At 39.4% G+C, this 23997-nt stretch overlaps 1 long non-coding RNA gene across 2 annotated transcripts in view; it reads left to right on the forward strand.

The window, feature by feature from the left end:
* LOC117243875 overlaps positions 1-23997 on the forward strand; it is a 44684-nt gene that overhangs the window by 1300 nt on the left and 19387 nt on the right. The gene's annotated exons all lie outside the window — the stretch shown is intronic.

Consider the following 23997-nt stretch of genomic DNA (forward strand, 5'->3'; position numbering starts at 1 on the left):
CTTCGAGGGGCCGCGGCCGGCGGGGCCGCCGCTCCCCTCCCCTCCCCGCTCCTCGCCTCGACTTCCAGCCGGCGGCGAGGGGCGAGTCACTTGGGGGAAGGAGCCCGGGCGCTGTGTCCCTCCAGCCCTGCTGTGTCATTGCGGACCGGGGGACGGCTGCTCGCTGCCGAGTGAGAACCTGCGGGTGACGGAGTTGAGCGAGAAATGGGTCAGATCGCACCCTTTGGTGCGGATGTGTCTGCTGCTGGGAGAATGGGAAAGTAGGGAGGATGGGATGGTAAAAGGTTGCCATTAAGATAATGTCAGCGGAGTGCATTGATCAGTGCTTTTGTCTGTGGGCACTGTCTTAATTTCCATTCATTTTTTTCTCGGCACGGGTTTGCTAAATTGAAGCCGATGAATTCTGCTGTGTCTATAGGTCTGTGAGGCAGAGACTGATAAATGTGTAAGTTTCATCGTAATTTGGTGATGGTTGCAAGGTGTGATCCGCGTGTGCTAGACTGTAAAAGACATCCGTTTATATTTTATTGAAATCCGAGTAATTCTCTGTATGCACAGATACCCCCAAACAGATTATAATCCTCGAGTAATGTTAAAAAGAAATGTTGGCATGTACTGGATTTCAGCCGTGATTCTTCAACTAGTTTTACTATAGTTTGGTTTTGTTATAAATGTGTAAGAGAACAGTAACACAATGAAGGAATGTAAGCGGGCAATGCAATAAAGCAATGCAACAACTATGGCACACCACATATTTGCATGACTAGAGCTCCGGTTGTCATGAGAAAGACAAGGCATTTTTTAAAAATTGTGTTTTTAAATGTAGACTCCTAGTTTTCAGCATTTGCCTCCTACACTTTTTGGTTTGTTACTGTTTGGTAAAATCTGTGCTATTGTTTTAATTAAAAGAGGGTATCGACGCCTGATCATATAATCAGGGACTGTACAGCTTAAGAGGGTGGATGCAAGGGCTTTATTTTTAAAACAGTAACTGGTGGTTCATATGTTGTGATAGATGAACACAGAATTTAATCTCCTTTGAGTTTATGAATATTTAATTCTGTCGTGACTGCATGTTACTGTACCTAGCTGAATGATTTGTGTGTGTGATTGTTTCTAGGATCCCTTCCCTTGCACCATGCTACTTACTAAACTTAAAATTATTTTATTTCAAAATAATTACAATGTAGACCCAAGGTTGCCAGTTACACATGGCTTCATTTTGCCACTGCCTCGAGAATTTTAAAATCCTGCCATCAGCAGAAATCCATGCTTAATAGTTACTTTCGAATGTGCCACACAGTCTGTCTAATGTTTTACCAATCACTGACATGAGGAAGGCAAAGAAGGTGTGACTCAAGGTGAATGAACACCAAAGAAGGCCTGATTTGCTATGGTGTGGCTAATTAATGTGTTTAGATGACTCAGGATTGCACTACTTTATTCTGTATCTGCCAGCATTTTCTGGACATGAAGCAAAAGTACTACCTTTTTTTTTTTTTTTTTGTTCTATCTGTAGCCATGATAAAGTACTGTGATATATTCATCTTTTTTAATTCCACTATTAGCTTTNCTATCTGTAGCCATGATAAAGTACTGTGATATATTCATCTTTTTTAATTCCACTATTAGCTTTTCCAAGTTTGCCATTGCCAAGGTTGTTGCAATTACTACCTTTTTTTTTTTTTTTTTTGTTCTATCTGTAGCCATGATAAAGTACTGTGATATATTCATCTTTTTTAATTCCACTATTAGCTTTTCCAAGTTTGCCATTGCCAAGGTTGTTGCAATGACTAGCTTGTATTTTTGGGATGTGCTGTGATATTTCAAACCTCCCTAAATGTATGTATCTTTTCTGGATGCTGTCCCAGGACAACCAGTACTTCTTATTAGTGCAGAACTATTTCAGTTATCTGGTAAAGTACTGGCAACAGAAATTTGATGAGAAGAGGAAAACCCATTAGAGCGATAGTAAAATCCAACATTATTGTGAAAAAAACCAAAGTCAACTACAAAACTGAACTCAAGCATTTCTGGAGACATCATCAAAGAGCTTTCTAAATTGATTGAAATAACTGTACCGTTGTTCTTATGGCCCTTATACCAATTTCTGAGGCACACTGATACATCCTAGAAGTGTAAGCACTCTACGTGGAATTTGTAAAGGACATTAGAACCTGAATTCCTGACAATGTATAATTATGATTAACTACTTATTAAGATATTGCAATGTCTCATGATTTCATTGTCAGATTTGCTTTTTGGGATCATTATAGGGAAAAAAACCTTACATTTAATCATTGAGTTCCATTTCTGGTGGACATAAAAAGAGTTTTACTTCCATCTAAATGGAGCTGGGTCAAATTTATGTTCTGATAAAATTATTTTTGTCATTGTCTCCAAAAGGAACATCACTGAATAAACAAAAGCAAGTATTTTCCTAAGTCTATGGAATTTCAGTAGAAGATACTACCATAGTCTCACTTACACGGATATTGTAGGTTTTCTTCTTGCTGTATATTAGTTTTTTATTTGTTGTTGAGCTTCAATAAAATTTTGAAATGTGTATAACTTGAAATATATCCCACTGTCTTCAGCTAGGATGCTGACATGCCAAAGTGTGTGCTTAAGTGCTTTGTTGGAGGAAGACCTAGGTTACTTTTCATATATCTTTCTGTTGAAACCATCTCTGACTGATGTATGAGAATAGAAATTATGAAGATTGACTTTATAATTTATTAAGTGTGTTAAGTACTTGGTGCTTTAAAGGATAGTTGTCATTTGGGTGGGAGAAAATGAAGCACAAATAGTAGAGTGAAAGATTTAGAAATCTAATAAGCTGACTATATGGATACTATTTTTTTTTTCTCTTAAAGCAAAACACATCAGAAAATATTTTTCAACACTCCTACAATGTTTTCTGTTATTTTAGTTAAAAGCATGTAGGTCTAATCCTATATACAGAAGCATGTTGACATTTTCCAGTATGGCAAAGTAAGTGACTGGGGGAGAGAACAACCTGCAATCCTGGCTGTTCATTCCTGGCTGGAGGTGCAGCTGATGCCTGTGACAGGTTGTGTGGGTGGATTGTCACACCATCTTGCCACTCCATGACTTATCTTGGAATGATTGCATCTTTACAAGGATCAGGTACTGAGCACTTAGGGAATAGAAGGCAGCTTCGTAATGCCTTTACAGACTGGTAACTATGCGTGAGGTTTATTATCATAGCTCACAGCTCAGGATGGGTAGAGTTTTACTAGAGACTGTACCCTGAGCCCTGAGCTAAGACTTTTAAGCCTCCAGCTACAGCCAGTCTGTTACAGTGTTTCCATTTTCCAAAGCCCGAGTTCTCCAAAAGTTGGTCTGAGGTATGGATTTGGTAATGTAATGTTTCATACCGAGGAGGACTTCTGCATCTCTGTGGTATGTGCAAATCATTTAGCACAAATGATCCATAAGCACACCCAGAGCTTTCACTTTATATCTATATTCCATATATAAAACCATCTGTGAAATAGCTCCAAAGTGAAGAACTTTCTGTGTTCTTACATGGAAATGAACACAACAAGGTTTTAGCAAAACCAAGCTTATATGGGTTGGGTACATTGTATTCTGGTTCACGACCAATTTGCCAGTGTTTGATGCAAGAGTTCTGAGGTGTTTTGTGGTCTTTTTTGTATGTTATTTCCCAGAATACTTACCGGTGATACTGTTGTGTGATAATGGCACCCAAGTGTGAGCTCCTAGAGGGGAAAAGCTGAGTGCTTTGGGGAAAGGCACTTGGTATTAACTTGGAAATTCTGTTCTGCTGTACACATGTTCTGATCATCAGTCTCTAAAAGTCTTCTGCTAGTGTATTTACAAGAATATTGCTATCAACTATATAGTGCTTGTTCACTCATTGTTCACCAGCAGTAGGTCAGGAATAGTGGAATACACTTCAGGGGAATTTTTTTTAATAGTTTATCTTATGTATTTAGTTTTGTTTGATTTGGAAAGCCAAATGTTACTATGTGTTTACATTTATAGAGAGAAGGCTCAAGAAATGCAGTTTATGCTTGAAGTAGATAGTGGGGATTCTTTCAGGGGGTAGATCACTTCAGATTCAGATCAGATGTGCTTATCTTACCTTAAGCAGTTGTATTGTGAGCAGAAGAGGAGTTGTCAACCACTGTCTTGTTTCCTGGAGATTTGACTGAGTTATCTTTTGCCAAATAATCTGGATCTATCCCACTGAGCAATCAGAAGTTAAGAACCAAAAGCTGAAACTGAAATCAGTAATGGATATGAGAAAACAATATGAGGTGTGTGGGGTGAAGAAAGCAGAAATAGACAACACTACTGGTTGCTGATGGTAACAGCTTCTCCTGATAATAGTGTAAAATGCACCAGTGTAAAATGCACTAGCTTAGAAACTAGTTGTAGTTTCTAAGTACTGAAGACTTTGTGCCAAGTGTATCATGGGCTATGGTTCTGCCATGATGTAATGAATAGTTGTGATATGGCATGAATAGTCAAGGTCATGCCATTGTCTGCATAGATGGACAAATTCTTCACCACACAGACATGGCAGAAAATTATACTTGTGGCTGTTGCTATTCTGAGAGTTTCATGTCAGACAGAAATTCAAGTGTATACTTTAAGTGAGGACAGAGCTGGAGAATAATGTGTCTTTGTCTACATCATTGCTAAGATTTCAGAAATCATTCCCCAGCACAGCAACATCAACTCTGTCTTTTTCAGATCCACTTTTAAGCACCCGTTCTTCATTCTTAAGCTGTTCCTATCTCTGCTGTGGGGCATCGTGATATCGATACTGATCGGAATATTTCAGTTTCTTCCTGATGGAGTGGTCTGAGAAAAACATCAGCACCTTGTTCTTCCAGAGTTCCCAGAGTCTGGTGGCTGCCTGGGTGGTGAGCCTGACACAAAGCCTCAGACCCAGGACATTCTGAGTCTCTCATACTCAAATATTTTTTCCTGCACATTCCCAGATCAGAGCTCTGATCACAGCTCATGTGAGATCTGATTCCCAGATCACAGCTGGCTAACTTGACAGTATGGGGAGACACCTGGACACATGTTCCTGGAATAGCTCCCCAAATGCTATAGTGCCTGGCAGGTACCTCTGGAAAGGAGGTTTTAGTCCTTTGTCTTGCTGATGTGGGCAGCAAAGCTATTCACCCTGCCATTATCCTGTTTTGATGAGCAAGACCCAAGAGCCATCTGCTTTGAGGAGACTAAGTAAAAAATCCAGATTAAAAAAAAAATCAAAAAGAGGAAATTCACTATGAACTGAAAGCCTTGCTTTGCAGGCAGGACTACTTTTGCATTTTGATGCATTTCATGTACTCTGCTTCACTCTTCTCTTTCTAGTGAGAGAATGAATCCTTACATGAACCTAGGATTGTGCCTCTGTTACAAAATTAAGCAGATGTGAAGAGAGAGAGAAACTCTTAGTATCTGAAGGCAAGAGTAACAAACTCTTGTTCTATTAGACATCAGAGAATCCAGAAGGAGACAATATCTTGGGAAGCAGGCCTCATAATTTTCATATCTCCAAAATTACTTTTTGTCTCAAATTCTGGGAATTCCTGTTGCTGCATGACCAGAAGGTTAAGGGAGGTGATTATCCCCCTCTGCTCCACTCTTGTGCAGCCCACCTGGAGCACTGCATCCACCTCTGGTACCCCAGCATAAGGAGGACATGGAGATGCTGGAGTGAGTCCAGAGGAGGCCACAAAGATGGTCAGAGGGCTGGAGAATCTCTCTGATAGAGACAGGCTGAGGGACCTGTGGCTGTTCAGCCTGGAGAAGAGACAGCAGCCTTCCAGTAGGTAAAGGAGGCCTACAGAACTGGAGAACTGGAGAAGGATTTTTTATAAGGACATGGAGTGATAGGACAAGGCAAAAGGCTTTAAACTGGAAGAGATAATTCTTAATTAGGCATTAGGAATAAATTCTTTAGTGTCTGGGTAGTGAGACACCTGGAAGAGGTTGCCCAGAGAAGTTGTGGATGCCCCATTCCTGGTTAGATGCGGTTTTAAGCAACCCAGTATTGTAGAAAGTGTCCCTATCCATTGCAAGGGGTTTGGAACTAGATGGTTTTTAGGGTCCCTTCCAACACAAACCACTTTAAGATTCTATGATATGGGAAAAAAATCTTACCTTAAGTAGATGTCAAAAACATTATTCTTATACTAAATACAAAACACAGCACTGTATCAGCTACTATGAAGAAAATTAACTGTATCCCAGAATCTGGAATGTGTAGGATGTGGGTTTTATATTAAAGCATAAAGTTGGAGAGTGAGGACTTGACTTCTGTGATTTGCCTGTGCCTGTGTTAAAACAACACACATGATAGTGCATATGAATTATTTTTTAAAATTTTACCCAATTCTGAGATTTCTGAAAGAAGAATGTGCTATTTAAAATAGTTGTCCTCTCAAATAAATTGTATAAGAAATGTTTTGGTGAAGTTTACCAGTCTTACAGCTGTTTCAGTTTTTCATCCAACTGATCAATAAGTGGATGAAGCTTGAAAAGCTGATCACACTCTGACTGTTTCCTGGGGTAAACATAGAGATATTCATTGTAATAGAGAGATTTCATGAGAAGTAAATACTGCTTAGAGTTAATACAAAGTGAAATTAAGTGCATATGTAGTTGATTAGGTAACAAATCCAGGGACATAAACAATGAACATCATGGGTGGGAGCTAAACAATGCTCTTGAATCATCGGCAACACAACCACAAGTTTTGTATGCAGAAGACACAGAATTGACTCTCTGGCTAAGGGCAGTTTTGCCTTGGCTGCAGAAGGGTTGTGAGGATTCCTACTTGGAGGAAGATGCAGCACTGAAAAGGGCTTTGTTATCTCCTCTTGAGCAGTTAGGACATTGCCTTGACTCAGATGTAGTGGTATGTGTTCATGCCTATGTGCTGAGACTGGAAAGCAGTCCTATTCAGGACTGCATATGACAGCTCAGAGCTTGGCCAGTGCATGGCATATCCTTCCCACTTAAGTAGAGCTTGTTCGCAAAAGCCCAGTATTCACAGGAGTTCCTGGCCAAGAGATGAGTGCCAGCTTGTAACAAATCTGAGGCTTCGAACAATGGATAATCAATGAAGCTAGAGATGAACAATACCCATGTTGTTGCATGCTATTCCCAGTGTTTTCCTAGATGCTCACAGTGTTTTAAGACCATCTCTAGCTGTGGTAAAAACTTACTGTGTTGTGCTGAATCCTTACAACACAGCAATTTTTCCTAGACTGAGGTTTCAGTTTAATTGCCTAAGCTAAGGGAGACATATAGTTATGGATGTGTAAAGTGGTTCAGTTTTTGTTTGGTTCCATATTTTGCTTTTCTCTGCCTGGCTGTAACCATGCTTCTCATATAGTGGCTGGGATTATTTCCCAGCACCTTGCACTAGGTGGATTTTTGTACTGACTAGCTGCCAGTAGTAATTGTCCGACGATGGTATAAAAAGTTGTGGAGTCTCAGTAGAGTTATTGTTTTCTAACATCTTGTCTCTAAAAATACCCAAATAGTAAAGAAAATGGGACTACAGCTGCAAATGAGAAAAGTAACAACAGGACCACTGATAATAATTTCCACAAAAGTAGAGATCTGATCAGGTTTTACCGTGATGTTTAAATGAGTAAAGAAAAAAAAAAAAAAAAGATCTGAAAGGCAATGCAGATGGTAGTATTCTACAGTAGTTTCTTTCTTTTCTCACTATCATCCTTTCTGTGTGGCTCTGAAATTCTCCACCACCTATAACAAAAATTTCTGTTTTATTTCAATTCCCCACATTGCATTCTGAGATATATGGGCAATATTGTTTCAGGAACTCTAGTAACCAGTGCATCTTAACTGGGATAAAAAAAGATAACATTTGGCTCATAGTATAGACAAGGACAGTAATGCATAAAATTTGTTAGACAGCCATGATTTAGTAGAAGAGGACTAGTTCTTCCATGCCTAATGGTTTTTGCCATGTGTTTAAATAGTTTTTAATATTATATGTTGCTTTTGTTACATATTATATGAAGACCTATCTTGTTACAGAAGCAGAATTGGAATAGTTTCCTTGACTGAAAAGCATTTTGTTTTGGGTTAATAAAAATTACAGACTCAAGCCACAGAGCTTGGTTAATGAACTAAGAGTTCCTGGGCTTCTGAGTTCATTCCATTGAATACCTTGCCCTATGGTTACAGAGTTTATTTTCTCCAAAAAGCTATTCAGCACAAGTTATTCAAAGTGATAAAGTGATCACCAAGTGCAGGGAAAATAAAGGTAATATTCCCCCCTTTAATTCTAGACTGTCTGCGAAGGACTCTTACAATTGATTGGAAAATGAAATTTGAAATGAAATTAAATGAAAATACTGTGGAACTCATGCCTGTTCCATCAGCACAGTCTGTGTTAATTGATTTCAACAGGTACCTCAAGCACCACTGACATCTCTTTTTTGCTATTACCTAGTGATGGTTTTCTCACTGAGGTTATTACAGAGCCTGTACCGAGTTTTAGGAGGCCATAGCAGAAAATCTGGTTTTGGATGCAAACTAGCATACTCAAGGTCTTTGTGGAAAGGGAATTAAAGGGCTAGTATCTACCAAAGATGATTTTTATGGCTATTATATTTAGTAGCAATTTTGTATTCATCATATAAATAAATATAATAAATATTTATTATATATATATATTAGTATAAATATTATATATCTTATCTTATATATATATATAAATATTATATATATTATATATATTAGTATAAATAAATTCATGTTATGCTTTTCTGTGGATTTAGAAGAGTACTTTATTGCCTTGAGGTAGTTAATGTGTGAATGAGGCATCACATAGGAAGGGTGACTATAAGTCCTCAGAAATGGGCAGGTGAGCATGATGTGTGGGGGTAGGTTGTAAATAACTTTTGCTCTTCAGGTGAATTAAGAGTGAGAGGGAATGATTTGGATGGGCAGAGAGGCAGTAGCTGGCAAGCTAATTGAAAGCAGTAGCTTCTGAGTAGGGCTAGAAGAGAGAAGTTTGTAAGGTTTGTGTTTTGAGGCAAAAGAGCTTTATGAAGTGTGCACTGGGTCCAAGTGGAGTTAAGGAAACACACAGCAGAATTCCACAGCATCAGAATTCCAGTTTGCATTTGCAAAATACCTACTGAGGCTTCACTGATGTTATGCAGTGCCCTGGTTAGCCTTGTTAACTTTATTGAGTGTGCTTTGAGGACATGCAGACTTTCAAAGTATGTGAAAACCACTTTCCATAATTAATTGGCTTACTCTCTCCCACCTATTGTTTCATATCTAATAGAAGGTAACAGCAAGTCATTGCCAAAGAAAACAGATACGATGATATTTAGGTTAGTTTGGTTTGAGATATGACAGGCTAAAAAGGATCTCCCCAAAGATCTTGCAACTTAAATAGTCCTCATTTTTTGTCCTGTCTTATTTCTCCCATGACCGTCATAGGATATGCTCTTAAACTAAATTTTCCCCGATCTAGTAAGTGGCTTTGAGAAGATCAGTCCATTTTTAGACTGCTTCTGTATGAACTAATATATAACTGGAAGCATGTTTCAACTTTACTATGTCAATGACATGCTGAAATTTCCAAGTGATAAAATGACTTCTTCCTTAAGCAGAACAGCCATCATCCACATTATCATCTACATCCCTGCACACACGGTGTGGCATAGGAAATGACACACCATTATCAGATGGCTGTTAAGATGGATGCAGGGAAATGGTGAGGCTGCTGGCATGGTCTCCAAGACAGACATCCACAGATGTTCTGTAGTCACTTCAGTGCATGTAGTTAAAGGGTATCTGTTGTGCCCTTGGGGAAATTTTTGCTTAAACAGAGAACATTTAAGTTTGGAGGAGATCATGAATATGCTTCCAAAGGGAGAAGGGAGGAGCAGCAAACTTAGAGGAAAGGAAAGCCATGCAGATCATCAACAGACCTCACACTGTAGGGAGGCGGCTAATGTGGTGTCACATGCTGTTGTGGTCTTACACAAAAGTCTTATTGGACCTTAAAATGGGATCCAGAGGTGCCACTTGTCGAACTTGTCAAGAGGATGCACCCTGTGCAGAAGATAAAAAAATTGATGGATCTATTCAAAGAGAGGCCATGTGGAGGTTAGAGCATCAGAGGGGATCAAGGTCAATCTGTCTCAGGGACTCTTTCAAAGAAGGGTTACACCACAGGACTGTCATGAGATAATCAGCAACATCAAAACTTCGATCACTGTGTGCTGGGAAATGCTGCTCAGGGGAGGAAAAAGGCTCTGGGCTGTCTGCTCTGGTCTCTGCTCTGCATGTTCTGCCTGTTGGTAAGATTCAACAACTTTCTCTTTAGGCAGTGTTTCATGGTCATATGCTTTTGTATGCTGCTGCACACAAAACAGTCACTGAGGTCTTCCTAACTGACCAAGTGATGTAACTTGTACTCACCTGCTGCTGTTTTAGAGTCAGACTTAGTTTCTCACAGCAGGTTATCTGTTTGGTTGCACCATCCTATTGACTGTGGCATTATTTCAGGTAGCTGGAACTATCCATATTGCCCATGTTTGTTTGCAGATTCAAGCAAAGCCCATGGAAAGGCGCCATTCTGCAATGTCAATCTATTTCACAAGTGACTGTGCATGTGGCCTATGATCATATTGTGATATCTCTTAGTAATAAATCCACATCTGGTGGTAGTGACTGGAAGAGACTAGAGGCAGCAAAGTCAGAAAACGATAGATAACAAGTGCTTATGTATTATGTACTGCGTGATATTAAGAAGTAGGAACAGGAAGACACTGTGACACAACAGTTAACAGGGGCCTAAACCATTACTCTCTTATTTGCTGATAGAGATGACTTCTTTCTCACCTACACAATGCAAAATTACAGATTAATCTGTCATAGGTAGAACTTTTGCCATTTTTAAGATGCAGGTCAGAGCAGTTACACCTGTTGACACACAGTTCAGTGGTATCAATAGTCTCAGCGTGCAGTGTGGTCCTTGTTTTGTTGTACAGCTGTGGCAGAGACTGTCACAGCTACCCAGAACACTGAGAAGTACAGAAGTTCAGCATCCAGGGTCAGGGCTTCTGGTGTGTAGAGATCACTGTAAGGAATTTAAAAGGTTAGCTACCAAGTGGAAAGCACAGAAACGCATGGTGCACCAAGCCACTCTGTGCACAAACAGAAATGTATGTGTCATGCAGAGTAAAGGCAAAAAATGTTGAGCTCTTCTTCAAACCAGCTTGCTATGTTATCATGGTGCACAAAACAATGGCGGTGAGACATACGTACAGCAGTGAGGCAAAAATAATAAAGCTCATATTTAAAAGCCAAACCAATGTAAAATGCATAAATGCAACAATGATAATTTTAAAGGCTGAGTTACAGGAAAGAACAAAGCAGTTCATCTTTTTCCCTCAGTTAGCAAGAATGAGGGAATGGGACCATAGGTAAAATACTATTCCAATACTCCACTAGTGCAGCTAGTACTGGGTGACAATGCAATACTAGCCACAGAGAGGGACAAAGTCTTACCTCACATCTGTAGTCTGTTACTATCCTCTCTTCTGATCTCCTTCCAAACCAGTGCCAGGGTATGCTGGCTGTGCTCCTACAGACTCGGCAACAGAAAACAGAGACCACACCCTTGCCATGAGTATTATTGTACCTCTCTGGCAGCACTTTAGCATCAGCCCAGATGTGTAAGGATCAAAAGGACTAGTAAATTTTTAAATTTAAAAACCACAGGGTTTGGAAAAGTGCTTCTAATATTCTAACACCTTTAAAGCTGAGATCTAGTACTTGACTATATAGTAGGTTAATTTTGTTCCTACTAGCAAAAGAATTTCACCACATTTTTCACAGGCATGTTATATTTTACTGACTTAAAATGATTTATGACCAAGTAAAACTTGTTATGAGTAGAATGTTATGCAGGAAAGAGTGGAGAAGTACAGATTGTTAAAAAATAATTCAGAAGAAGGTATATTAGCAAGTTCAGATGGGGTCAGATGTGCATTGTCAGTGCTCTAACAGCGTACAGAATTCTTACCTTTACACATTTAGGAGAATGACATTCTTTAGTATCAATGGAAAATTGAAACTCACTTCTACAGAGCTGTAAGAGAATTTTACTTTTGAGCAGGATAATTTTGGGGGTAATTTCCACATTTGAAGAAAAAGGAAGGAACATGGACAGGTCTCATTTTGAAATAAATCTAAAGGTTTAAAGTTTACTAAAATAACAATTTTACTGAACATGCATAGCCCAAATCTTACACTGTTCCACACAAAACCCTCTAGAAAGTCCCTTGATGAGATTTTGTTTGGGATTAGGAATTATCCCTCCTTGGAGCAGGAGAATGCTGTAAATCTTCCACGTCATTCATCTATGATTCTGTGCTGGAAAACGCTTTGATGCTTTTTAAAATGAAATGGCATCTACAGAGAGTTTTCAGACGCACTCAAACTCCACAAGTTGATACCAATTACCTGACAATTGTCTAAAGTGAATGTAACTATAAATAAAACTGCAGTCTTACATACTTGCATGATCAGATCTTGGAATTCTGAGGTTTTGAGTCAGAAAGAATCATCCTCCCATCTTCCACTATGTAATTAAACAGTGCTGCTACAATGAAACCTGTACGCTTATATGTTTATGTAGCACTAAGTGTAATATTTCAACAGTATAAAATTGCATACCCTACTGTATCAAAAACAATCTTAGAGCTCAGGAACACCAGTGTACTGGGGATGTGATACCTAATATGAATCTATTTTTGGTAATAGATAGTTTATATAAAGCATAACCTCTGAAGAGTGGTTTGAAGCACCTTTAAAAGGAAATATATTTTGAAGTGGAAACTGTTGGCTAACTTGCATTTCCAAGGCTGATATCTTTAAAGAGGTATTTTATTATAATACAATATTTCAAATTCCAAGTTTTTTAGAAGGGATGCATAACAATGTCAACTGTTGCAGTCGATAGTGTAGCCTTAGACTGCACGACAGATTTGTAAGAGCGGAATTCTTTGTCCTCTTGCTGGAGCGTTGGTTTGAACAGTAACACATCTGTAATAGAGTTAGGTTGCTTTTTTATCAACTGCTGATGGTGACACTCTTAAGAAAGGGCCGAATTCATACCTACAAATAAATTTGTCAACAAAATATGAGCATGGGAGACAACAGTTCAGTCACATTTCACTTTCTTTTCTTCTCTTTTGTGCGAGGGAGTAACTTTCAAGTGTCAGCTCTTTCAGCTGAGTGTCAGCCTTTTAATAATTTGCTGCAGCATGTCAGCCCCCTTAGAATTACCATATGTTAGCTGTTTACCATGTCGGCTGAAAGCATGCGCATTGAGCTGCTCCCCTTTGCCCTACCTGTGTTGCTCCTGGTGACAGCCAGGTGATTATTTTAGCTGATAATTCAGCCACCATCAGGAATGCCCCAGGTGTATTTGCTGTGGCTTTTCAGAGTCTGGGAAGGTCAGTCAGCCACAGAGCCAAGCAGCGGGAGGAATGGGTCTGGGTGGTGGATGTGCTTGGCAGGCTGGCTAGTCAGCAGGAAGACTTACAGGCCTAATCCCTTCCTTCCTTGTCTGAATATTTAGACAACCAGGAGACAATTACACTGTAGGTTGTGAGATCTCTGTGGGAATTTGCTTCTCAGAAGTCCTGGCCACGGAAACATGAGAATCTGTTTATCCTAATTTCTGCCTGAGTTTTTGACTAATGCTTCCGCTATAGTATGTTTTCACCCAGCAGATATTTGAAATACTGTAATAACCCTGATTTTCTCTGTCCTCACTGTCAAAAAGAAGAATGACAAAGGGCTTTACTCATGGCAAACCTTGTGTTAATAATGGTAATGTGCCAGTGTGTATCTAGTTTTGGACCGTATCCTGTGGCTGGTTCCTGACTGTGAACCGGAGCTTTTGCTGGCATTTTCCTGTGTCTGACATTCAATTTGGACCTGTACTGCAGAGGGAAACAGTAGTAAGCTAGTAACGGAGTGCCAGATAGTAAGAGGATGACAAGTCTTTTCCAGTCTTGTGTGAATGCTATTGAATGAGCAGTCAGTGTGCTAGGGGCCAGTGAGCCAACAAATATGTTCAGCGTTCCCAGAAAATAGTCTTCAGAATAGTAGGAGGTGTGATTATGAAGGGGAAGCATTTGAAAGCTATAGATAGTGGAGCTAGGCAGGAGAAGTGAGCTGGCAGGAAGGCATTTTGAAGCAAAATGGGGATCTGTGTATGCCTTTCCCACAGCAGCTCTGCCCATCCAGCCTGTACATCCTGCTAGCGTGGAGCTGATGGGGGCAGGAGACTGCCAGCATGTTTCCCTGTGGAAAAAGAGGAATGAAGGTTATAGGGAAGTGTCAAGGGGACACTGACATGGACACAAAGAAGTCTGAGCAAGGGGCATCTCTGCCAGGACTACAGCTGTAGCAGTGACCAGGACTGACTGTGTATTTCAGCTGCTTTCACCAATTCGCTGCATACGGCGCAAGTGAGTTCTCTAAAGCTGAATTGTCTGACAATCTCTCCTTTAATACTTAGCTGTATTATTTGCCAATTTTGAAAGTGGTTCAGTAGGGGATAACTAGTGTTCTGAGATCATGATGGGTCTAGTCAGCTTTCCAGAGTACAGCAATTACAGTGTGAATAGAGGTGAATGTGATGGACAGTCCGGGTGGTTGCTCTCTCTAACCTGAGCATGAGTTTTCTCATGTTTGTGCGCACACTTCTTCTGTGTGATTAGCCTCAATGGAAATGCCATCACCAGGGTCCTGCTGGCAGCAGCAACTTAACAGGCAAAAAGGAGGGGGTTAGGTGTTCCTCTGTCCTTTTCATTTTTCATTAAATAGGGCAAAATACACAGTAAGTGGAGTGTGATTTGCATGGAAATTTATATGCATGTATAATAGATCTGAATGTTAATGTGGGAAATTACTTTCTTTCAACTCGGTGGCCTGTATGATTTTTAGAATTATTTGCTTCTTTGTAACTTTCTGTAAGTTTCTATTGCAAAACAGTGCATCTAAATTCCTTGAGAAATACTCAAGCACTTGTGGCCAAGTAGATAAGGGTGTTGTTACCTTCTGTTGGGAAATATTTTTTATTAAAATCCATTGGCAACTTTTCGATAAATTCCTCTTTTTTTTCCTCTGTCAATGTATTATTACAAGGATAACAATGAATGCTGTAGTTAAGAAATTCCACACATTTAATAGTCATAATTTAAAACTTTTATTCTATATGCAAATGTCTGTGTGTGTCTGTATGTATAAAAGCAAGTTTTCATTGGATTTTGAATGCAGCTAAGTCTAGGAATGAACTAGCAAATATCCTTTGTTTAAACTTAATAATGATTGCATTTGATATTTTCAGAAGTAATTTTTATAGCAGTTTTCATTATATGGCTGTTGTGTTCTGGGTACAATAGGGCAGCTTACTTGCAACTGAATTAAAATACGTGGTTTAATAGCACTTTGACTTGCCTAGGCAATAAACTATCTCCCACAAATGGAGGTGGTAAGGTAAAACATGTTAAGTTAATTCTGTAACAAATCCCTGTGTTGCTGATGGAAAATATTTCAGAAGAATTACTCCCTGCTATGCGTGGAGGCTTCATGAATTACGGGATAATGGAGATAACACTCTCTAAGGGGTCTGCTGAAATATACCCTTTCCTGAAGCACTGTCTGAATTCTTGGAAGCATTTGTGGATCAGAAACTGGTTATAGCCTAACTACATTCTGCTTTAACAAAAGGTGTAATTTTAAACTGAGTTTAGGAATTTAGTGAAAAATCCTGTGTGGATACACTTAATTCAGTTAAACCTAGCTAATACAAATTTAATATGCATGTCTAATTTATAGATACAAGCTAAGCTAACAGAGTAAGTTTTTAACTGTTTACATAAATCAGTTTTTAAACAGACAAGGAAAAACTTTCATATAGTACAAGATTGAGAAGATTGGGATTGTTTACCTTGGAGAGAAAATGAATCAGAAGTGAGACGATAAAAGGTTACAGACAACGAAGGTGTAGGCTTTATAGAGCAAGAAATGCTATTTCTACCATCAGGGAAGAACAAGGAGCATTTGGTGAAGGTTAAAAGTGACAAAGTCAAAAGTAAGTCAGAAGAAATGCTTTGCCATACTGGGAACTCATTGCTGATGGAAGTTAAAGTCACTGGATAACTCTGAGGGCAAGAGTTTAACAAGGTAGGCTTAGGAACATGATTTAAGGGTCAATTTGGCAGTGTTAACTGTTGGACTCCATGATCTTAGATGTCTTTTCCAACCTAAATGATTCTATGATTCTATCCAATTGCAATGGTAGGGATTAAAAGAATAAAAAGAATGGTGGAAAATGTAAATACCTGTTTGTTTGTAGCATCTCTGTTATTGATGAGGCAATTTTCCCCCCATATTTAACTGCTTGTGCAATATCTTGTTTGAAGTATTGTGTCTGGCTAGATCTCCAGCAGCAATTTCTTGTTACCGGAATTGTAACCATTTCCTTCCAAAATCTCATCATGTCTGCTCATTCACTAAAAACCACAGCAAACTCTTTAGTGGTCTCATTAGGAATTTGAATCACTGCATTTTGGTGTTTCTGAAGAACAAATGCCACAAATTGGTCTGTAAGGGTGACTGTCTCTCCCATACAGGTGGATAATAGCAAATGTCTGGTCACCAGAGTATGACATTGGACAGGTTTGGAAAAATTCAGTGTTGCATAATGCTTGGTTCTTGGGAATGGCAGTGCATCATAGGACAAGGTGGTTTGTTTATGGTTATAGCTTCTAATCAAATGAACTGGGATGACAGAACTTTCCAGAGGACTCCTGGCTAATATCACAGTCTAATAGAAGGGCCTTGGAGAAGCCACAGAGAAGCAATCCAGACACAGCAGGAAAATTAAGATGATCTGTTCTCACCTGCTGCCCACACCCTGTTGACTCTAGTCTCTTACACATATCCTGCCACCTCCTGAACACACTTCTTAGAGCCTAAAGGGGGCTGTATTTTGCTGAGCAAATAGAAGAGCCTAGAACCAGGCTTTTGAATTGGATTTGTGGAGACGGTGGGAAAGACTGCAGTGCAGAGTTAAGCCAGCATTTCTGGATTGGTCCCTTTCAGTCTGGTGAGCTGTGTACTACATGAATAAGAGATCTGGAGAGTGACATTTTTTTCACATGGATTCCAGTCTTTTTGTTGCTTACTTCTCTGCATCAGATACTGAGAGTGTTTCTGCTGCCTCTTGGCTGTCCTTAATCAGCAGCTGCTGCTTTTTATCTTTGGAAGCAGCCTAATCAACTCCCCTGGTAGTTAGCGAGGTTGTTCTGGGACCCAGATGCTACCTGAGTCTTCTGTGTCGCTGGTGCAGATTGAACATCTTGGCAGCCCAAGAATGAGTATGCTGTGCTATTTCTTTTGTCTCATGTGCTCAGCTAACCCTGCCAGGTTTTTGATCCACACACGAGTTCTCTCACTTTTTGCTATTTATGATAGAATGAGGTCACAAGTTAGGTCTGAGGCCATTTAATCATTCATTTTGTCCCTATCACTTACCCTCATATCCCACCATCCTTAGTCATGCCTACAGTATCAGTAGACTAATTGTACTATGGTGGAAAGACCTGACATGCAAATCTGCCATTGCTCATTATTGTGGCCTGCTTTGTGTGCCAAGTTTTCTGTCTCTCAAACTATGTACTCCACAGAGTCACAGCTTGGTGACAATGACCCAGTTATACTCAAAGTCTGAGAAGTTCCCTCTATTTTTCTCCCCTCCCTCCTTTTTTTTTCAGTTTCATTTGTATTTTTGTTTGTTATTATTCTATTTTTCTTCATTAGTGTAAATGAGGGCTAAGCACTGGACAACTACTTTTGCCTCCTCCTCTCCATTTCTTTTAATCCCTCTTTGTGGATCTCTGAGAACACGGCTTCAACAGATTCAGCAGATTGGATGGAGAGTTGATGGGTCAGTGGGGGAGGTGAGCTGGTTAAAAGAATTTTTCAAAAATATTTCCTTAGAAGAATTTTAGATTTGATCTTATTTCAGTAACTCAGAGACAGGTTCTCACAGCCATGTATAGATTCATGGCAAACTGAACAGGAGCCTGTTATGTGAAGATATTCCTTGCAGGAAAGTCTGCAAGAAGATACCTTTGCCCTTTGGCACTTGGTGTGGTGCCAAGACTTTCAGAATGGTGTTAGTCCCAGCAGTAAATGGTGCTTACCTCTTAGGTCCTCATGAAAAAGCCTAGAGATTTCAAAAGGTCAGATAGCTCTGGAGAGGCAGTAGAACCAAAGGTGTAAAAGCTCTTGTTTCACAGTTCATGGCAGTGTGGCTGCCAGGAGGGTGCTCAGCCCTCCTGGAGCCCTGGCCCTAGGAGGTATGACAGATGCTTGGAGTAAATGACATGTTCCTCAGGCTCATGGCTACTGCTGACATCAGTACCAGTTTCCCTCAGGCTCAGAGAAGTGGTGGGGATCAACTCCCTCCCAAAGCAGAAGCCGGCAGACTGTCCCAGCCATATGGTAGTGGCAGCTCAAAAAATTTTACTCTGTTTGCTAAAATACTGCTTCAATCTAAAGGAAGATGAAAGCAAATAGAAAGTAATTCCTGGTGAACATGAACTGCTGTCTTCTGGCTGGCTCCAAAGGGGATCATGAGAACAGCTTGCCAGCTGCACTGGGGAGCAACTTCTCCCATTAAAGGGATACAGCAATGCATTTCTCTTCCCAGCTGGCATTCGCTGCGGCTCGTGTTTATGGCACTTCCCGGTGGAAGCACAGCTCTCCGGAGGACTCCTGGCTAATAACACAATCTAATGGAAGTGCCCCTGTGGTGAGTGATGCTGAGGATGGAAGCATGAGCCTTACAGTTTGCACTGAAAAGTCAGACCCTGTAAGTAAAAGCTGTAATGATTCATTTCCTTAGTGGATGGACTGTAGAGGGGCATGTGTAACATACAGTTACAGCTAAGACTACAGTAAAACCAATATAAAACAAAACCGTGCCAGTAAAAGGAACACTAAAAAAAGTGTCAGTGTAGAAATAAAGCAAAGGTGATACATGGCTCATTCTACAACCAGGAAGTGTTTGTCAGTCCTTCTTGCAGGAATATCAATTTGTTATTCTGAGATAAGTAACATTAATACTAAAATAGAATTTTGTGCCTGTATACAAATACAGAGTTTAGGAGGGTGGTAGTTTTAGAAAAGCTCTTTTCTGATGCTTACCTATGGCTCTTTTTGAAATATTGTTTGCACACTAAAATGTACTGCAAGTATAAGTCTATGTCTTGTATTTAGATCTAGTGTTACAATGACTGTAAAATAACCCATTTAGAATAATATGCAATCGAACTCCATTAATATTGTGTTGTAGCCTAAAATTTCTGCTGTAGTGAAGTTATTTTTATGTAAATAGAGAAGTTTGGATTGTAAAATAAACAATTTCCATTCTGTATTCAGCAACTGAACTATATTTCTTTTTGACACTTTTGTAAAATACGTTACACAGGATTAGTAAAAAAATCACTCACTGGAGCTTTTATATTTAATTTCACATGGCTGTGCTAACTGAAAGAGGCACTACTCTGTTGGAAATACAATATTTTCTTTGTTTGGAGAGAGGGATGTTACCTATGATTTGCTTACTTGTGGTTATTGGTTGTTACTGGGAATGCCAACATTTTGGAGCTGAAATTAATAAAGCTGAGATACATTAATCAGAAAAAAAAATATGAAAGAGAAAAATGTGTGTTCCTTTGAAAATCCTGTTGTAGGTCATAGTATAGATATGTGTCATAGCTACTGAAATGTAAAGTAGGTGACTGGAAAATGCCTAGGTTTTCTGACTTCCTAAGATATTAATAATCATACTTCTAGTGCAAACACTGCATGTCATGGTCCACCAACTCAGCCTGCTGCTGGCCGATGTTATACCGGTACCATGAAATTTGAGGCCGTACCAAATGTGGTTAGGTGCTGTCACAATAAATTTAACCCTCATCCATTAGGGAAACAGCCCAGGTGAAAGGTCACTTTCATCATCAAAGTGGCCATTTAATGCTTTAATTTCTTCTAATTGGAAATGATAATCAATGAGAATAACTTATAAAACTTGTTTGGAGTAGTGATTCTCTACTTAAAATGGCATCTAAGGCACCATAATTGCAATCAGGTTGATGCCATATGATCATAATGGGTTTCAGAACTTAATGATGTGTATGGTTAACCTGTTTGCATGTTTATGGTTAACCTGTACTTGGCAAATAGACCTAAACAGGTTTTTTTCTTTGATAGGAACTTCATTGCATTTGACCTTTTGTCATCCAAGAATTTGCATAAAGTATTCCCTTCTCTGGAATTAGGTGCTTGAGTGAAATATTTCATGGGCCTGCTTAACTATTCATCTGTGCCACAATAGCAATTAATGTCTGTGTAAGTAAACCTTCTGTTTTAAAGGTCATTAATTTTCTATACATGATACAGCTTAGAGATCCTGTTACTAAAATAATTGGGAACTAGAGGTACTGATTTATGAGAGAGGATTAAAAATAATAAAAATCAAAAGATTAGATAAGTGATGACTAGGAAAGGTTGTGATATAAGTCTTCCTCTTGGTGGTTTTGTTTGTATTCTATGTTTGGCTGAAGGCTTTTGGTTTTTGTTTTAAGGGTGTCAGAATAGATGCTCCAGTCACCCTTTCTGGTCTTAAAGCCCATATATCCCAATTGCCTACTTTTTAAAACCTGAGGAGAAATATGGTTTTTCTTTTTGTGGAGAAATATTTTACCCTGAAGACAAACCAACAGGTCCAGTTGTGCTGTAAGAATTGAGGATGTAGAGAACTTTTGGGTTGTGATGCGGCTCCAGCTTGACAGCTCTGCCACTACATTGTTTTTCCTGGTCAGAGTGGACTCTGTGCCAAGCCTGTTTGTTCCATTGCTTTGCAGTGGTGTCACATCACTGTATTAACAGGTCACTCTTTGCTCTGATGGAAGATATTCTTAGTCCTGGTTCTGCTTTACATCAGTTCCAACTCACCTGTATGGGAGTTACTTTGGTTCTACAACTGTAACAGGAGTAGGCTGCATTTCATTAACTTTATGAGGATTATGCTAAGGTGAAAAAAGGTTTGTGTGGCAGAAGCTTTTCTCACTGATGAGGCTGATTCAATAGTAATTCCTCATATGGATCTGTTTTGGACTTGGCTGCTTCTGTTGGCAGCACAATCAGTTCTGTAGCATCTGGAAAATGGCCGTGCATCATACATTACCATTATAAGAATACCTATTGCAGTGTATTATTTATCTGTAGCAGTGCCCACTCTTTATTGGGGCTTTCCCAAATGTAAGAATATATTTACTCTGAAGTAATCACAACCTAAATAATCACTAACTTACCAAAATTTAGAAATTAACCGTTATTGCCAACTAGATCCGTAGAGAATATTTGATGGCATGGCTGAGAGTGCATCAATTAAGAATTGCTGATGAGAATCCAACACAGTAAGTAACAAATTAATGGAAGGGAAAGCAGTAGAGCTTCTTGCAATATTTCAGTGTTACAAAGCTCCATTTCTAAATTAGGAGAGTGTGCATTACCAGACTTTCAACTGATCCAAAAATGAATGTTGAGCATTAAACACTATGGGACAGTGTCATCTTTGTGAGGCAATAACGTGAAGAACTGTGCAGGAGAAAGCAGTGCTTTCTTAGGCAATTAAAAAATAGGTATCTGTTTGAACCTGTGCAGAAGCTGAAGTGTGAGGATAGCAGAGGGAAACTGGTCAAAAGCAAAGGAGGATAAATGGAGCTGGGCCTTAATGCAAATGGGTGAGGACTTCAACGCCTGGCTTCTATGCCACAGGAGTTAATAATTTTACATCACATTTTCCTAAAATCTTATCAGCACTCTGAAGCATGATAAACAAATCCACAAAGAAAACGGAGCTGAAGAATTCTTTTAAACAATATGCTGCAGTACACAGATTCACCCTTTTTTTTTTACCAAGGAGACTTTAAAGTATCACATGAAGCATATCTCCTGTTGTATTTGTTTTAGATTTCTGTTAGATATTTCTGTCAATGAGTGTAAGTTCTCTTCCTCTTAAGACTTCTGTTGACTGGCAGAAACCATCTGGTTAGATATTTTTATGCCTGTTTAATTGATAATCAAGATTGAATCCTGTTGAGAAAATCTGACTTGCCTGTTAGTAAACTCTATTTCCCCATTAAACTCTGAAGTGTAGAGTACAGAGAGAAATGCATTCCTGACCTGTAATAGAACTGACAACCTTTACCTTCTGTTGGTATCTGTAAGTACATCCTCTTTAATCATGGTCTAATTGAGGCTTTGGTATTAGAAGGGAAGAGGAGACTTTAAGAGCCTGAAGGGACAGTTTATCTTAAAATGCCAAGAAAAATTCCAGGGCTTCCTAGCACGCAGAGCAAAATGAGTTATGTTCACCTGTCAGGAAGGGAAATTCAGTGGTTATGGTAGACTTTGCAGTTCAAGTCATGAAACAGGATCCCAGTGATGAGTATGGCTTAGGACTGATGAATGATTTATGAATGACTTTTGTTTTTTAGCTTCTGGAGGAATCTTCTTTTCAAGAGTTTTCTTATGCTCTGCCCACTACTTTTCTGTAACTGAAATTTGCAAGTATGACAAAATACCTTGATTATTAGAACTGAAGGTTTAGGGGAAAAAAACAACCCTAAATACTGTAAAAGTAGGAATTTAATCATGAGAGTTAGGAGGAATGTGCCTAAGGCTTCCCCCCCCCCCCCCCCATCTGCTCATCTCTAAAGGATGTGTACAGTGGAAAACTTACTGCTTTCTCTTATATGCCTTGCATTCTTGTCATCTTCCCAGCCTGCTCCAGGTCTAACTGATGATAGCAGTAGTGCTTTCTGGTGGATAAATACCACTGTCCAAATCTTGTTCGTAGTATGTTGGGCAGTAATTAAGTTCAGAAGAAAAAGTAAGGGAAGGACAAGCTGTACATTGGGAGGTGTCAGGGATTTGAACACAGCAGTGGACAAATGTCTTTTGCTGTTGTGGTAGTAAAGTGGTAACTTTTAGTTTGCAGGCTCCCAGGTTCTTGTTGATAGCTTTTGCAGGTGGCCATTGCCTTCTTTATACCACAGAATATACCATAAAACCATACATATAAACCATGTAAAAGGCCATTAAGTTTTCAGGAAGCGTGCATCTTAACTGGAAGAGTTGTAGGAATCTTAAAGAGGGGGAAAAATAGGTGGTGCATGGCTGAATGGTTGAATAAATTTGGCCCAGGAAACTGCCAAGTAATTAAAAGAAGGATCTGTGATCTAGTCTATGGTCAGTGCAGCTGTCCTGGAGATGCATCTGTATACAGAAATGTGAATGAGTCCTTGCAACTGTAAGCAAATCTGAATAATTCCCTGGGTTATTGTGAGACAAGTGATTCCTTGTACCTGCATGTTATCTACATGTCATATTTCCCTCTCCCTGACTGGGAGGTGCAATAAGTAATCACACATCTTCTGGTTGTTCTGCTGCAATCACCAAGGTTTAGATTGCAGCTAAGCATTATCCTTGCAAGACTTAATGTTGAAGGACAGGTATTTCCAACAGCTGCAGCACATTCCTGTTTGAAATGGATTGTGTTTGTGTGTGTAAGAATTTTATTTATGGCTGTTGTCTGAAGTGTTGCATCTTCTGCTCTGTCTTCACAAACATGGCATTTGTGTTTGTTTCAGGGCTGAGGGATGTATTTGTAAATATGAGAATGCCTTCAGCTGGCTTCAGTGGTATGGAAGTTTTTGTAAAGGTTTTTCTAAGATTTGAATTTAGAGTAGTAGTTCTGTGCCAAATGGGTGTTTCTGCACCCAGAGTGACTCTGTAGTTCAGATTAGGTGGAAAACAGGGTTTTAGCGCAGA

The sequence above is a fragment of the Parus major genome, chromosome 2 (genome assembly GCF_001522545.3).
Source record: "Parus major isolate Abel chromosome 2, Parus_major1.1, whole genome shotgun sequence".
NCBI classification, from domain to species: domain Eukaryota; kingdom Metazoa; phylum Chordata; class Aves; order Passeriformes; family Paridae; genus Parus; species Parus major.